The following is a 17,917-nucleotide window of genomic DNA, read 5'->3' on the forward strand; positions in this document are numbered from 1 at the left end:
AAGGTACACAAATTCATTGTTGCCATCACACTGAAAGAGAGAGCGAATTGCAGTAGGGGCAAGTATTTCTAGATGTGAGAGCGCTAGTCCCGATTATTGATGCTCTCTTTTGTCAAAGCACATGGGTAATACCTGTAGTTAAACGCATAACTTCTCGGCGGCGCCGCGCATGACTTCAAAGGAGAGCTTTAGTTGCCTCTCCTTCTCTAGCACCTCCCTGCATATACCACCTATTTCACATAGTATCGAGTACAACTTTGATATCGCAAGTCTGGGAGGTAACGGTGAATAAGAGCTCGATAGGTGTGCAGCATTGGTATTGGGGTCATCCCACAAAACCGACACCCATGAATCATATAGCCCACGAGTTTGACACTGGGCAAATAAAGCCCATGAGACCCACACTTCATTATAAGTAAAAACAGCCCACGAGTTCGATAGATACTACACGGGGTCTCGTGAGCCTTGTTTGCTTTAATAGTGTCGAACTCTTGGGCTCTGTATGATTCGTGGGCTGTATAACTCGTAGGCTGTATGACTCGTGGGTGTCGGTCTCGTGACGTGCACCCGAATTAGTCCGTGTTAAAGGTGATGCTGACGCCGGAGGGACAGCGAAACTCCGTGTCAGACGCGAATTTCTGCAAGTCGTCTCTTTGAAGCTGCATGTATTCCCACTGTTTGGTCTCGGACAGGTTGGTGGCGCCGATCTTTGAGTAAAATCTCTTGGTGTCATCGTGCCAGCCCAGGACGTCCCAGTTCAGCAGTTTCCCGCCAGACGACAGGCATTCCTTTGTAAGGGGGAAATGTTATGGGTTACAATTCAGTGAAAGCTCATGACTGTATGTTTTGTTGATTTATAACTACAAATGTATAACGGGATTAATATGTGCACTCTATCACTTTTCTGAACCGGATACGGGCAACGGGCAATTATATTTCTATCAAAAATGATTTAAAAAAGGGGGGTTAGGGTGATCATTGAGAAATGACACAGCGATATAGTTCGAATTTATTAAATGTAATAGCACATGAACCCTATATATATATATATGTATATATATATATATATATATATATATATATATATATATATCCTGATCGTATATATCAAATAATTACGTTGTCAGACAAGTATAGACGACATACTAAGATCTTATACATATATATATATATATATATATATATATATATGTATATATGACAAATTTTCTCTCAGCCGATCAGATGCAAGGATTTCAGTAGCTTGTCACATCTATGACAATTTGTCGCTGATGACAAGTTTTCTGAAACGGGCCCCAGGATGACTACCACACTTAAACATATCGGTTTATCAATTCCCTCTGTACATGAAATAGAAGCGATTAAAAATTCTGAATTTCCAATAGAAACGAGGTAAGGGAGGCCGGAATATGGGGGTGGGGGGCTGTATAATTTCAAGCATATTCCTCACCTTTGTTATTACCTTCATCAGGGCCGTCCCCAAGCGCATGCCTGCAAAGTCAGATATCAAACACAACAAAAGTAGAGAACGGTCAAATGATAAAGTCAATTAGATGACATCTTTGAAGGACATTTTTACATTGAAGCATCATGTCATGTTGATAAAATGCACGATAGACAGAAGAAAATAAATATTGAAATTGAATTAAAATGATTTCAAGGACAAAGAAAAACGAAAAACTTCTGAAGAAGACTATAGGTATTGCAAATATGGGTACACCCCCTCCTCATAAAATGATATTTTTTATATTTTCAATTCAGAAAAAAAGGACACTTTTTTTTGCATGCAATAGCACCTGCTTCAGGTGGGTAAGGCCTACTTTTATGGCCAGCCAAGAACCTGGGCATGATTAACAATTCGCTCCTTTTGTATTTACTGGGTTCAATTTATTCGTTCACGCGTATGAATATGCCTGGTTGATATCGTTTCCTGACTACCACTATAGTCACCTGGGGCGAACCATGAGGGGTCGGCATCATTAACCCCCCGCCCCCCTTTTTTTAAGGGTGTGTGGGGGGGGGGGGGGGGTATTCACCGGCTTAGCACTCTGCTCTTGGCGATGAATGAATGAAGTTGATCTTTCACATGCTCGAGTTGTGGCTAATTCACACACGGACCTCCATTTAATGTCTTATCCCAGGGACAGAGTGTCTTTGCCTCTTTACTATAATAGGTGGCGGAATGCTTGTAGAATGGAGCTAATGTAGCTCCATGCTTATACACACAACATTGCTCAATCGCTCCATGGTGAGACTCGGGAATCGAACCCGATTAGATCGGAAGGTAGACGCTCTGTGACTGTGCTATATTACCGCCATAGTACGTTCAATGACGATTGTTAAAAATAATAATGTCTCTTTTTTCCATCTGATTTTCCTTCTCATTCCTTATAATGTTTCAAATTTTATCTTTTTTAGATTGTCTAACTTAATTTCTTTGTCTTCACAACTACAAAACACAAACAGGCCAAGCAAGTGCCCTGTGAAGGAATAACCTGAATTTCCCTCTCAGGGCTATTCAGCGTTGCGATCGTTATCTCTATTCTCGTCGCAGGTCGCTCCGATTTATGACTTAAAATCTGCCGATTTTGCAGGCTCGTGCGAGCGCTGCACGCTCGCCATGATCTGGGTGGCCTTGTACTCATCATACACCTATAGATCCCGTTTACAGGGCAGGTCCGGGCCGAGCCGCGGCCGAGCCGCAGCCGAGCCCAGCCTCATTGCAGTACTCGGCCCCGCAATTTTGTCCGTTTACAGTGCCGGGCTCGGCCCGGCTCAACCTTTCAATATTTCGTCGTGGTGGCGCTCTGCTTGTAAACAAACACTATTATTGGGAGGGCACTGTGGTATAGTCCGGTTTCTAGCCCCTTTGCCAACTGGACTCCGCGGCGACGAAGTCGCCGCCCCGCGACGAAATCGCCGCCTTTCCCGAAGGCAAAGACCTCTGCAGGACAAAACCACCTTAAACTATACTAGTTTTCGACGTTGAGGGCGTTAATGTCCTGAATAGCGAAATAGTACGGCAGAGGGTATCATGTGACAGACTAGATTTGGTACCGCATTTGGCCCAGTTTGCGTTTACAGTGAGAAAAGGCCGGGCTCGGCCGCGGCTCGGCCGCGGCCGAGCTTACCTCCAGAGCGGCCGATTTGGGTACCGCATATAGCCTTTTGCACGTTTACAATAAAATAAAGGCCGGTCTTAGACGTTTTGACAATTTGCACGAATCGAACAATCCAAACTATTACACTAAGTGCACATAGTCGTTGCAGGATAATAACACACAAACAAAATACACAGTCCTACACACACACACACACAGAAACACACACACGAACGCAAAGAAACGCAAACAAAAAACAATGTCATCATTGATAAAGTGTAGTATTGAAGTATCCAATGCTTTGCGGAGTATAACCAATTTTTTTTTTTTTAATCATGATACTGTACACGATGTTTCAATTAGTAAATCTTTATTAATTACAGTATCAGGTCCATCACTCAGTGACTGAGAAAACAACCTTCAGCAGTGTGGACATAAGCATCTAGCACATAAGAACATAGACGGAACGCAATTCAAAATCCAGTTCTGGCACCTGAATGGATTTCATTCTCGTAACTGCTCGTACGACAATAGAGGGAGCTGGAGGAGGCTTACTGCATCAGTGATCGCCAACGGACAGTGACGTCCACGGCAGAACAGAGAGAGAGACCTGGGCGTGGCACACTTTCCGAACTGTAAAGATGGTATCACACATCTCCTTGGCTCTCACATGGAACTTTCAGTTATGATTCTCCCACAGTCCCAAGTACGTATAACACAAAATGCCTCCTTGGTCTTCCAAAAATGCTATCGATGCAGTCACGGCAGCGTATATATTCAACGATTCAGGGAGGTGGAAAGAGAATATAATTATGCCTGGTTAGTGCACAGGGATAAACCGTATACCGTGCTTCTACTCATGGTAATCTCACTGGCATCTGAGGGGTATCGCGGAAACCCGACTTGGGAATGAAAATAAAAACACAAAACAACATCACTCCCCCACCATCAATCCCACAACCACCGCCACTCATCTCTCTCTGGGCCAGGCCAGATATTGGTACCACCTGGGATGGCAAAACCTTTTTGGTGTCATTTTGTTTGTCGGGCATAGATATGCTTATCAAGCTATGATAGCATTTCCAAATGAGTAGCTTAGTCATAATAAATGAATTTTAAACCAATTTGGTTTCGTTGTTATATCCCTATACTTATGAATCGAGACTAACCGCTATACAAAGAAGAGCACTGTCTTCTGTATGTTCACAGGTGTTCTGTTGTAAACGCGGTGCGCTTAGTCTTTATTGAAGGCAGCGAAGGGAATATCCAAACGTTATGATGTCCACAGCGCTTAGTCTAATATTCAAGACGGCGAAAGGAATATCCAAAGCTTGTAATACAGGGTATATCCTTTTATCTAAAAAAAGCAACAACAACAAAAAGCAATTCCTCGTGAATTTTAACGTATTTTTCAATTATTTATCATTTTCCGGTGAAAACGGTGAAAACGCTAATACCACGCCAGTATTGATTTATTCCCATCCAACAATGAAAGATAACGAAAAAAACAATGTGCCGGTACACTACAAAACATTACAATAAATAATGTTGTAAATGAACAGAGTGATATTTATTTAAAACTTATGTATTTGTTGAAAGAGTAGTATAAAACAGTATAGATAATCCCTTTTATTAAGAACTTTAGATCATGATAACCGTACATTGTTCTAGATAAAGACTAAGCGCACCGCGCGACAGCTGTGGACATCATAACCCGTTGGATATTCCCTTCGCTGCCTTCACTGCAAAAAGTCCGGTGTTAAATAGTGAACACCGAGCTGGTCTTAAACTTTCGCTGCTCATTTATGGCGTTAAATTAACACCTCCGGGTGTCATTTCCAAATTTTAAACTGTTTTTTGAAGAGTTTCTTAGTAACTGCACTTCTTGTTGATTTTTAATTTAAACAAGACGATCAAGAATTTTACATTAAAATACTAGATTTTTGATAAAATGTGAAAATAAATTTACACCAAAGTAACACCAGCTGGTGTGGTCTCTTATTGAAGCTGGACGGGTGTTAAACCATTGATATTAACACAAACAAATATCAAACTTAATCAACACCTTGTGGTGTCATTTTTGAATTAACACCAGTACAGTGTCAAAATAACACCAGGTACAGTGTCAAAATAACACTAGGTACAGTGTCAAATTAACACCACGAAGTGTCAAGTGAACACTTTTCAACACCATCACAGTGCATTTTCAACACCTGTGGGTGTGGTCCTTTATTGAAGCTTGATCGGTGTTAGATTTAACACCCGTGGCGTTAAATCTAACACCGATGTTTTTACAGTGTTGAATAAAGACTAAGCGTGTCGCGTTTACAACAGAACACCTGTGGACATACAGGGCTCACACCCGTAAATACAATGGAATGTCCCAGACCCCTTCACAAATTCGTACCAAAGATACCAAAATAAATGAAGAAAAAAATTGATTAAAAATCAGTGATGTAGTTTGGCAAAAAAATGAATGGCTGTAGATATTGAGTATGAATTCCTCTACAAACTACATTTTGGTTGGAAGATGAAAGCTTTTCTGATGGAATTTGAGGGGACTATATTTCATTGAGTACGTGTACGGAAAATAGGCGAGTTTTTTAGTGACAAGAACTCGTAGTCTGGCTTTGCGGACCCCTGGACAGAATTTGAACAGAAGAATCCACCCTGAAAATTTGATGGATGAAAGGGTATATCTCACTTATCCAGGTTAGTGAAGCTGAAACACCTCATTTCTCCCAGCTATTTTACAGAATTTTTTGAAATTTGATTTTTAACACACATCCCTATGATATGGGGGAATATTTATGGGTGTGAGCCCTACAGAAGACGGTGCTCTTCTTTGTATAGCGGTTAGTTTCGATTCAGAAGTTTGGGGATATAAAAACGAGACCAACTTGGTTAAAAATTCATTTATTATGACTAAGCTACTCATTTGGAAATGCTATCATAGCTTGATAAACACATCTATGTCCGACAAACAAAATGACACCAAAAAGGTTTTGCCACATAAGGCGGTACCAATAACCCATTTTTCGGGTCTTGGCCCATGGAATACTTTGCAGGCTCTCTGTCTCTCTAGCTCCTCCAAATCCCCAGGCTAGAGAATATCGTAAATTATTACCTATACGATTGAGTTTTGCGAGGCAATTCCGGTTGTTATTTTGCAGGGTTTAAGGTCAGCAGTCAATATGCTTTTCGCCACGTCGCTGCGTAACAGTAACAGTATGTGAAAACAGTGCAATCTTCCGGTTTGGGGAGGTGGGAAGAGAAAGAGTGGAATCTCTCTCCGACCACGAAAAGAAAACATTCCAGGGGCCCGTTGCATAAAAGTTACAATTATGGTAACTTTGCCATCCAATGGTAACTTCCATGGAATTCTCGATTTTGATTGGCTGTTGAGTATTGTTACAATGGTAGTTACCACTGGATGGTAAAGTTACCATAATTGTAACTTTTATGCAACGGACCCCAGGACGTCCAGGGTGTCAGTTACACGCACCGCAGAAGAACGCTGATAAATCAACTCATACAAGGTCGACCACTTACAGCAGCACTAGGCAATGACTAGTCCATTTGTGATCAGTAATTGCACAGTGACCATAAGTTTGAACTCTCAAACTTTTAACAGAGAAGTAAAAATAAAGTGTAAGAACGTTCAGAAGTTTGAAGTTTGCCTGTTATAACTACATGTATCTTTGAAGTTGGAGTTGAATGATATACATTGATGAACAATTTTGCAATTATTCAACATGTTGATGGTCTACAGGTAGTCAAATGTGGCTTGATCTGTATCATATATAGTGTGTAGTCGTATTTACATTTTTTCTTAATTTACCTAGGGGGATAGGTAATAATTATGATATTAACTGGCCTTTCTTTCGGGAGGTACCAGATAAATATTGCCCGCACTGAAAACATATTGCCCTCGTCTTCGACTCGGGCAATATGCTTTCAGTTTGGGCAATATTTTCTGGTACCTCCCTCAGGGCCAGTCAATATTATATAAATATTTTTGTTGAGTCCACCGGAGGTGCGGGGAGACTAAAGGATCGCCTGCGGCCCAATGTTACGTTTTTACGGCGCGTTTCGATTATGGCTCATAACTTTTGATCCATATGTCCGTTTGTGACCAATAACTTGGCTGGTAAAATATGTCCCTTGGGGAGTTGAAGGTCACCACAAGGTCAAAGGTAATAGGCGGGGTCAATGAACTTCCGGGAGTTAGAAAAACATTAATTTCTTCTACGCAAATGGGTGAGACACATTTTGCCACTTGCCTTGTTGAATAGCAATCCTTCGAGTATTGTGTAACTTTTTCCTTGTGGATACCACGTAGTCAGGTTGCATTTATTAGTAATCTTTACATTAACATCATTAAGGATGATGATTTGTTGTTGATGTTTTGCTGTCATGTTCTCATTGTTCTGCTCGTTGTTCTGTTTTGTTTTGTATGTTTTTCTTTTGTTTTCTGGTGTGCATGTATTGAACTTGGATGAAGAATATAGAAATGACAATGAGCCTGTGAGCCTGTCATGTTGGACATTTGTTTTGAGCGACGTGACTGCAATATTCTGATGATACCAGTGATCAGATGATATTTCTTTGCTTCTAAAAGTAATTCATGTAGCACACATGCATGCACATGCACACATGAAAAATAAAAATATTGTAACATCATAACTTTACCAACAATTTACCATCTGAAGTACTTTCAGCCAACTTAGTTAATGTTTTTTAAGAGTTGCTGATAGTTTTTCACTTCATTTTATGAATTCCAACTGCCTGTCCCATCTCGATTTATCTTCCACAATGTTTATCAAACTATGATTGATCACTGGATTTTAATACGTACCAGATTGTGTTATCTTAGCAATTGTTTATGAAAACAAACGGCCATATGGATAAGGGTTGGAAATGCGAAATTCATCCTGTTATTAAAAGCTTGTATGTTTGTTTATATAAGGGCACCATTAAATAAAGGTGTTTTTCTTGTTCTACAGCATATTCATACATTTACACACATCAACTTACACACATGCTATAAATGCAAATATGGTTAATATCTACATTCTGAATCAGGTAAACTATCTAAGTCCTTGACTTGTTGAAGAATTAGGCCTTCTAACCAACCAGGAAGGTGGAAATCTCTCTCTTCCACCTCCCTGTTCTAACCATCTTTATTTTCATTTTATGAATCGTGACTTTCTGTGCAGATTGAAATTCTCCCCTTTGTATATTTATCTTCCACAATTGCTATCAAACTTTAGTGATCACCTTACTCTGAAAGATGTTTGCTTGTGTTGTCAGAACAATTTGTTCCAATCATGTATCATAACAGCAATGTGTGCACGGGTTGAAAATGTGACATGCATTATTTGTGTGTGTGTGTGTGTGTGTGTGTGTGTGTGTGTGTGTGTGTGTGTGTCTTTGCAGTGCAGTTCTCTTGAAGGTGCAATGAAGACTAATGAAGCCATCAATGTAAAACTTGCACTTATGCAACTATATTCTATTCAAAATTCAATCTATAATGTATTACAATCTGTTCTATAGCTTAAGCAAATCTCTCAAACTTTGGTACACAATGTCATGTTGACCTTGATATGCAATAGTCCATGACACATTTTGCGGTGTTCCAACTTTGGTTGCTATGGTAGTGACATAGCAAAAATAAAGGATGAATCTTGAGCATCAGATAAGGGGCAGGAATCACTCTGAAGTTGGGTGGCCGGGCAGGGCATTCAGGTGATTGAACGGTCCATTGGTCAGTTCATTGCAAAATCTAGTGGATCAAACTACTCTCGATCTTTCAGTATGGCAGTGAACCTAATATTTGGCATGTGTAACAGTTAAATCATTGGCAGATGTGCGAGACACATTTTTCCTCGTTACTAACACATTGCCATGATAATGGCAAATTTTAATTAGCATCAAACCAATATGTTGTGGATAGAAATACTCTCTCAATTGGAAATTCAGTTGCATATAGGCCTAAGATCTATTTAATGTGTAGTTGTGCTTGACACTTTTGTTTGAACGTCAAGATTTGTGTTGCCATGGTAACAACATTTTTGTATGTAAATCATTCAAAATTTTGAGTGTAGAACAGTCTGTGCAGAGTGGTGAAATTCTTTCTAAATCGGTATACTCATTCAGTATAAATAGTGATTGTGAAACAATGTTAAGCCATGGAAAGCCATGGAAGACAAAACATTTTTCGAGGTCAGGTTCACGGAGTGGAGAGCACCAGTATGTTAGGTGGGGGTATAAATCATCTTTAGTTATATTTCTAGTTTTGTTTACTTGCTTCATTGAAGTGCAATTCAACAAAATTTGAGGTTGCTCTATAGAGTAACAGGCCTACTAGGAATAGTAGAATAATGGACTTACATCAAACTTGGACTTGAAAAAAAAATGGAATTCAAAATACACCTTTGTTTATGCCCTGATAAATGAATCGTGATGAAAATTAGCAATGTCCAGACCCAAAATATGTCATGAAGAAAAGGTATATCACTGTTGTCTGTGGTGAAACTAAGGTAAAGAGAGATCTGGATGTTTTGGTGGACATTAATTTGCCTTCCAAGGACACTGTTTCACCGTAGCTGATGGATATGGTGAAGAGTCTGTAACATTAAAAAAAAATGCAAATTTGGCAAAGACAGGGGGAAAAAATGCAAATTTGGCAAAGACAGACAGAAGTACAAAGATAAAAGAAAGAAATGAAGGATTACACACTTCAAATTTTCTGACAAGCTAGGACAGCATTTATATGATATCTTTGTTGTCATTTTTTTCCGATGAATTTGTTGGTAGTACATTGTATATCATGAAGGGCAGTTATGGAGTCGGGTTCTCCCTTCAATGACATGGCATAACTAAGCATTTGAATGTGTGGCAGTGGCAGTGCGGCGAGTTGGGCTTGCAAAGGTAACTAACAAAGTATTAACTGGTCGTCGTGTTGTTTTTGACTTATTCATGAACCAAGACATTGCAAGTGAAATATCGGCATCGATATTCACGAGGAGTCGTGAATTTCGTCGTGAATATTGGCGAACATCACGATAAAATTTGCGACTAGTCGCAAATATCGGCGCCGATATTCACGACGAGTCGTGAATTTCGTCGTGAATATTGGCGCCGATTTTCGCGACTAACTCGATATTGCAAATTTTGTGGCAAATTTCGTCGTGAATAATATGTTCGCCAATATTCGCGGCGAAATTCACGACTCATCGTGAAAAATCGGCGCCGATATTTGCGTCAAAATATGCAATATCGCAGATTTAGTCGCAAATATCGGCGCCGATATTCACGATTTACGATGTCCCTTCAGGACCACCATATGAGCCAGACTCTGCAAGTTCGCTCGGTCCTCCCGTTTTATCCTCTATAGGGGATTTCGGCGTTATCCTTCACAGGGTATTTGCTTGGACTGACAAATAGGCATATATTACTGAATAATACCTCTGTGTCCTTCTTTTAGGTAGAGCGCATTCAGATACCCAACTCGACCGGTAAAAACCGAGTACATGTAGCTGACAGATGTGAACCCAATGATTTCCTTTGCTCGGCTACCAGCTCCCTCCGGCGCGCCCGCTAGCCCAGAGTCCCCGGATGGTGTGACGTATTCTGCGACGTAGATTGTTTGGCATGCATTGATACCGAACGTATCTTCGCGGATATCTGTTTTGGTTAAACAGTGGCAAGCAAACGAATAGCGGAAATAAAAAAGGACGTAATGTAACATAATATCCAAAAAGCTGACATAAGAAACTCTTGTCAGTAGTCCAAATGAGACACGTTATGAAAATATATGATTTTTCTACTGATATAGCAATTTAAGTTGGAACCACATAGTTCGTTATTCTAAAAGTTTGTCGATCCGATAATGAAATAAGATTCGAAGTAAGATTTGTTAATCCGAGAATGACATTAGGTCCGTAATTTCTAAGATTCGTAGATCCGAAAATGGCAAAAAAAAACCCACACACACACACACACACACAAACACATTCTTCAGAAAGTTCGTTGGTGTGCATGTTCCTTTCATTTTCAGATTATGAACAAGCAATTCATTTCGTCTCTTTCATCCTTTCATCAGGACAGGGAGCTTTAGATTTTAGACGCGCGGACGTTCAAAGGGCAAAAAAACATGTTCTGAGCGTGCGCAGAAGCGCGGGTCAAGTTGACGCACGCTTTTGCGCACGCTCAGAACATGTTTCTTTTCCCTCTGAACGTCCGCTCGTCTAAAATCTAAAGCCCCCTATTGTCTCTGACACTACCTATCATTCTGGAGTTCAAGGAGTTCCTTGGCCTATCAACATTGGGTTGATATTACATAACGACGTTTGTTTACTGCATATGTTCAAACACTCCAAAGTACCCATTTTCACCATTTTCTTTCACTCACGGTGGGGGGGGGGGGGGGGGGGGGGGTGGTGTTAAAATAACCCAAGCATCCCCCTCAGTGCTCGTATGCCCGAGACATATTACGATCAAAATGGAAGAAAAATCATTACATTTTTCAGATCAACAATCTTAAAGAGACAATTATTTTTTTAACATGAAAACGACTGATTTGGCTATAATAATGTGTACTAAAGTTGCTTTCGAACTAACAAAATAAAATAGTAATAAATCTATTACTTGCTACTTTCCATCGTATGATGTAGTGAGGGTGGGTGGAGCAACAGGTCAGTTGGGGGCATAAGGGAGATATAGGTCCCAAAATACTAATTCACTCTGTCATTTTATCCCCCCCCCCTCCCTTAACAATACGTCACTGAGAACCATATGTGAAAATGTCCGTATTTGTGGAATTTTGTTATATATCGTTGTATACTTGAAGACTAACACATTACATCTGCGAGCAAACGTGTCAAAAATGCACACACACACATACACACACACACTCATTTATCAGCACAATCATGCCTAACCAGGGATTATGTAATAATAGAATACTACATTGTAATCTCTATTCCTTATATAATTTGTGCTTAGGACCTACAGTTTATAAACACACTATGAACAAAGCACAGATTTCGTTACGTGTATGGAAGCCTGAATCAGCATTCAACCTCCCCAATAGTCTACTGTGTAATAAGTGAAAAAGCGACCCCGCATGACGTTTCGCCTATGATGAGATTAATTGATTACAGAATGCTTCTGTATAATCTTAGCAATGTGTTCATCAAAATTCGAATTGCAAGATATTCTATTTACAAAACATTATAATTGGCGGAGGTATCAACCTGAATTCAAAATCACAAATCAGAACTTAACTTCAGTGATATTTTGGCCTACTGGTACATTTTGTATACATCTACTTAGTATACTCATGTGTCAATCACGTTATAGAACAGGGACATGTAAACACTGTATATATACAATGTACGTCATAATATTTAGCGAATCTATAATTTTTCGCGAATGTTTTTTTTTTGCGCCCCCTTCCTTTACGGAATTCCTGGATCCACCCTTAAACAGCTTTGATGGAAACACTGTATCTTTATCATAGTCCTAATTAATTTGCAAATTATACAAATTTAACCATTTGCCATACCGATTTCTTGGGACTTAATTTAGTATATAGGAGATCATAACAAGTTGCACTGCAGTGGAATTCCTATACTGTTGCAATTAGTGGTGGGTGAAACTTGTTCTGACTGGACTATACTGATATGTACAAGTTCACGTCGCATTCATGTTGGGATCATCAGATTTGATATTTTCGCGTCTTTTTAAATTCGCGAATAGCATCCGACTCGCGAAATTCGCAAGAATAAAAACGTCCAAAAATATAAGGCGCATACAGACGAAAATTGGTAAAGGAGGCAATTACAATTATTAAAGATCAAATGTATAGACGTTTGTCCCATCATCATTATTGACATGTTTTTACCTTCTGTTGTAATTGTAGGCGGCGGCGCTTTCTCGTGAACTGCAAATTCTCTGATTAGTGGCATCAGCTTCGCACAATCGTCAACTCGGGCACGGCGTACGACATATGCCCTCATGATTACACCTTGCGTAAATTTGATCTTGAAGTCACGGAATATTCAACGCTTGCCTAAACAGAAGAGGAAGGACGGTAGATAATGCCGTTAAGAATTAAATAAAAATCCTCCAATGTTATCTTGCCGATAGAAATCCACGTTGTGAGTTTTCTTTCTCTTAAACTTCTTGGTGCATTCACAGGTTGAAGCTCTAAAAGCGTGAGAGAACTCAAGCCCCATACCATCACTCCTTAGCGAGTGGTTGTAGGCAGCAGTTATAATTCGTTTTCCAAACTTGACTGGTTTTAATGATCTTCCGAGAATATGTCCATCTTTGTTTGCTGTGAAACGAGAAACGACAGTGACCCCGCCACCAGTCCTGTGCCTCCGCCCCTGGCTCATCCCCCTCTGCACACACAAACACACACACACATGCGCGCGCGCACACACACACACGCACACGCACTGTCGATGCGCTGTATGCATTGTATGTATATATATAAAAAAAAAAACTTGATTATGCATCTATATTTCATCGTTTTAAAATAAGCTTGCTATTCCATATAATGATATTTAATGGGTTATGTCTGTGCAAATAAAATTCTTATGCTCGACTGCGCTCTGAAATTGGTGGTCCGTCCAAACATTCCCCCGCAACCCTTAACAGCATGATATCGCGACATCCCGCATTGATTTTGAGCAATCACTGTACGATTGCAACAACTTCCTTCCTATCCTATTGTTTCGTGCATGTAATGCCGTCATGTTTTGCAAAAAATAAAAAAAATGAAAAAAAAATTATATACTGTAAAACATGATATATTCGCGGCATGAAATTTTCTCGAATTGGAGCTGACAGCCTTTTTCATGGCATGAAATTTTCGCGAAGTGCCACACTGGCGTTCAATGCATAATAGTGTAAACAAGAACTTTCGCGTGCATTTTAATTTCGCGAATCTTGGCGCTCGCGAAATTCGCGAATTTAAAGTGCACGCGAAAATTCCTCGTTTTACAGTATTACTGGGTTAATATATACATATATATAGATATATATATTATATACATATATATTATATATATATAAATATATATATATATATATATATATATATATATATATATATATATACATGTATATGAATCTGCAACGTGAACTTGGTCAAGACTAGATTAAAGGACATGTTGGAAAGAGTATGGAAAGAGTCTCCCAAAAAGAATCGAACATCATGTTCTGTTCTCCCGCGACTCCCCATAGACTCGGCTGCATTCCAGGAGACGTCGCGGAGACTCGGCTACATTTCAGGAGACGTCGCGGAGACTCGGCTACATTCCAGGAGACGTCGCGGAGACGTATCCTCGACCACTCCTCGACTAGTGAGACTCGAGACTCGTGTAAACCTATTGCGAGAGTGATGAAACTGAACCTGGATGATGCAACTCTTGCATCTTTGAGGGTTTTGAGATATTCAAGGCAACCGCCAAAAACTAAAATGCCCATTATATCATGATAATTGTTTGCATATGTAAGTGATCAGGGGCTGGTGTGTGTGTGTGTGTGTGTGTGTGTGTGTGTGTGTGTGTGTGTGTGTTCGTGCGTATGCAATGCGTGTGTGTGTGCGTGCGTATGCAATGTGTGTGTGTGTGTTTATCAATTTTGTTTTTGTCTGTTCACATCTCAGAACTATTTGAAGTAATGGTGTGCATGTCTCAGTTTGTATAAGTTTATGCTTTTGTGATTTTTGCCCTGTTTGTTCGATAAAAATATCTTACGTTTATTACGTGCATGTCATTGCAGCTGCCAATCGCCCATCTACAGCTATCCGTCCCCACATTCAAGATGGATTTTAGAACAATAGAATATCACCAGACGAACTTTGAATGGTGCTGATTTTGTCAACGTCGGACCTGAGATAAAAATTGTTTTCAAGCCTCGGTGATATAATCAACCCCAATTACCAACCACATTATGTGCATCATGAGATCATAATAGAACAGACGGTGACATCCCGGTATATACACACACATACACACCCACACACACGCATATATAGTTTTACTATACTTCCTGAAATATCATCAAGATTTGGTGAGCTTTCTAGGAAGGTATTGACAGCAGTTTTATTATAGCTTTTTCTCCGACTAATTTCTAAGACCATTGTAGAGGCATATTGGGCACCAGCTGCATAAATTTTGCTGTCATTTCCGCAAAACTCTGTAGTCTTTTACTATGTTTTATACCGTTCTAGTGAAAATTCAAAAATCTAATTGTGCTGATAATTTTCACAAATTTTTGTTGACACTGACCGGGCACTGACATACTGATGATCAGAAGTTACTGTCATTTCTCAAAATGATGAAATCTGCCTTGATTATACGGTTTAATTTGTAGAAATAGGCAAATTTTTAGTCTTATGCAATTTTTTTTTTAATATAAACACAGCGGATACACTGCAAACTGTATGTGCAGCGTGACTGATTATGCCTGACTATACAAATATGCACAGCGGAGCAATAGTATAGCTTTTCCTTGACTTGGCATGTTTACAAACTTTGTGATATTTGACGTTTTCGCGTCTGTTGTATGTTTTGTTTGATTGTTTTCTTACACTGCAAAAAGTTCGGTTTTAAATATGAAACACCGGTGCTCATTTGTGGTGTTAGACTAACACCTCCGGGTATCACTTCAAGATATAAAATTGTTTTTTGAATAGTTTCTTTGCTAGTTACTGTTCTTCTTGTTGATTTTGAACTTAAGACGATCAAGAACTTTCCGATCACCAGCTGCAGTGTCAAATCAACACCACGAATGCCAGGTGAACACTTTTCAACACCATCACAACATACTTTTTATACCCGTGGGTGAGATCCTCTATTGACACTTGATCGGTGTTAGATTTAACACCCATGGTGTTAAATATAACACTGATGTTTTTGCAGTGTAGCATCGACAAACATGTCTGCTCTCATAATCATTGGAGCAGCACAATGCCAACATCTCGCAAGCGTATACGGTTTCATATTGCTTGCATTTCTGTTTTCATGTGCAGTTCCGTTCTTGTATACATATTTGAACAGTCAGGCATAATCAGTCATGCTCAACATACAGTTTGCAGTGTATTCAAGTAGAAAACAATAAAATCCCTAATCTGGGGGTTTGAATTTCTGAATATTACATTGATTTTGTAAATTTGCCTGACTTCTTGCGGAGGCGCTTAACGATTCATATTATATGAAGATTAAAAACAAAGCTGGCAAGAATGTGCTAATAATTATGTACTTGTACATGATAGTCTAGAAGGATTTTGGAAAATGTGAATGCAAGAGGCATTTTGATATGCAAGTTGGGAACTGGACTTTCTAAGTGTTCTGAAATCCCACAAACCAAGTGTCTGTTTCATGAAGCTATCACATAAAAGTTTTCACATAAATCTCAGAATGGCCAAAGTCGCTCATGTAGCTATGAGAGACTTTAAAAAGAGAAGTAAAATCCATTTCAAACAGTCTCTCTTGTGTCTTATTAGCAAAAAGTCTCTCATCAGAGATCAGACTTTCATGAAACCGACCCCTGGTTCCCAAGCACAATTCTAACAGAAAGACCATCTAATTTTCAAAAATAAACTGGTTTCCAGATCATCACTTTTTTAAACTATCCCGATGTATAATATTCGCAACAGACATGCAGCATCAACGACAATATCACAATGATAATTTGAAGGGGAGAATTAGCTCACGACATTGATTAACATACAATACATATCCTTTCCTTGAACTAGGTTTCATTTGGATGGATGGTTACATTCTTTAAGACAGCAAGTATTCAGGAACGTGAACATTTTCACTTCACCTTTGACCCCATGATTCCAATCCTTCAGATAAACACTAACTGTTAACATCCATTTTCAAAACAATACTTCAAAGCTAATTTCAAAATAAGGGAAATTGTGACATTTTAACATTTTCACTCGTCCTTTGACCCCATGGACCAAGTCTTTCCTAACAGAATAATAACTGTGCAGTAATGCATGTACATACAAGTAGGTCCTACCTTGTTTAAGTTTATGCATTGAATAATCTTCAATGTAGTAGGCTACGTATCGAGTAAAAGTGTAATTTCAGCATTAGTAGCAGAATTTTAGCATTTTAACCTTACATTGACCCTTGACCTTTGACCCCATAACCCTAAACTTCCAAAGAGAGTCATTGTGAGGCAATATATACATAATTTACTACGTTTCATAAAGATACCTTATAGAGTCACTTCCGAGATATGGAATAAATGTGAAATCTTCGCATTTTACTAGACCTGTGACCTTTGACCCATGGCCTAAAACTTTATGGTAATACATTTATATAGTAAAATTCAAGAAAATTCCTGGTGGCATTTAATAAATATGGGAGAAATAATGACATTTATTTTGAAGAATTTGACCCTGACCTTTGACCTTAGGCATGTGCACCCACAAGTTGATAGGCACAACTGTGTCCACTCATACATACATAATGATAAATATGTAAAGTTTCATGTAAAGTTTTATGTAAAGTTTCATCAAGATCGGTTTTTAAGTTACGCTGTCCACAAAATTAGCGAGCTTTAGATCTGGGACGCAAACGCTCAGACGACGCAGCTTCCCAGGTTGGACGAAGAAAAACAACTGCCTCGTGCTTATGCAAAACACCATCGTAAGCCCAATAGTATGTTCGTGCGGCAGATCTAAAGTTCGCTAGTGATTACAGAAGGAAGGACGGACGGACGACAACCCGAAAACATCATGCCTCTTGCGACACTTTTAGTCCATGGGCCAGGCCAGATAT

This window comes from Diadema antillarum, unplaced genomic scaffold (assembly GCF_040938485.1).
Source record: "Diadema antillarum isolate AM-2024a unplaced genomic scaffold, OU_Dant_1.0 seq00000945_RagTag, whole genome shotgun sequence".
In the NCBI taxonomy this organism is placed as follows: Eukaryota; Metazoa; Echinodermata; class Echinoidea; order Diadematoida; family Diadematidae; genus Diadema; species Diadema antillarum.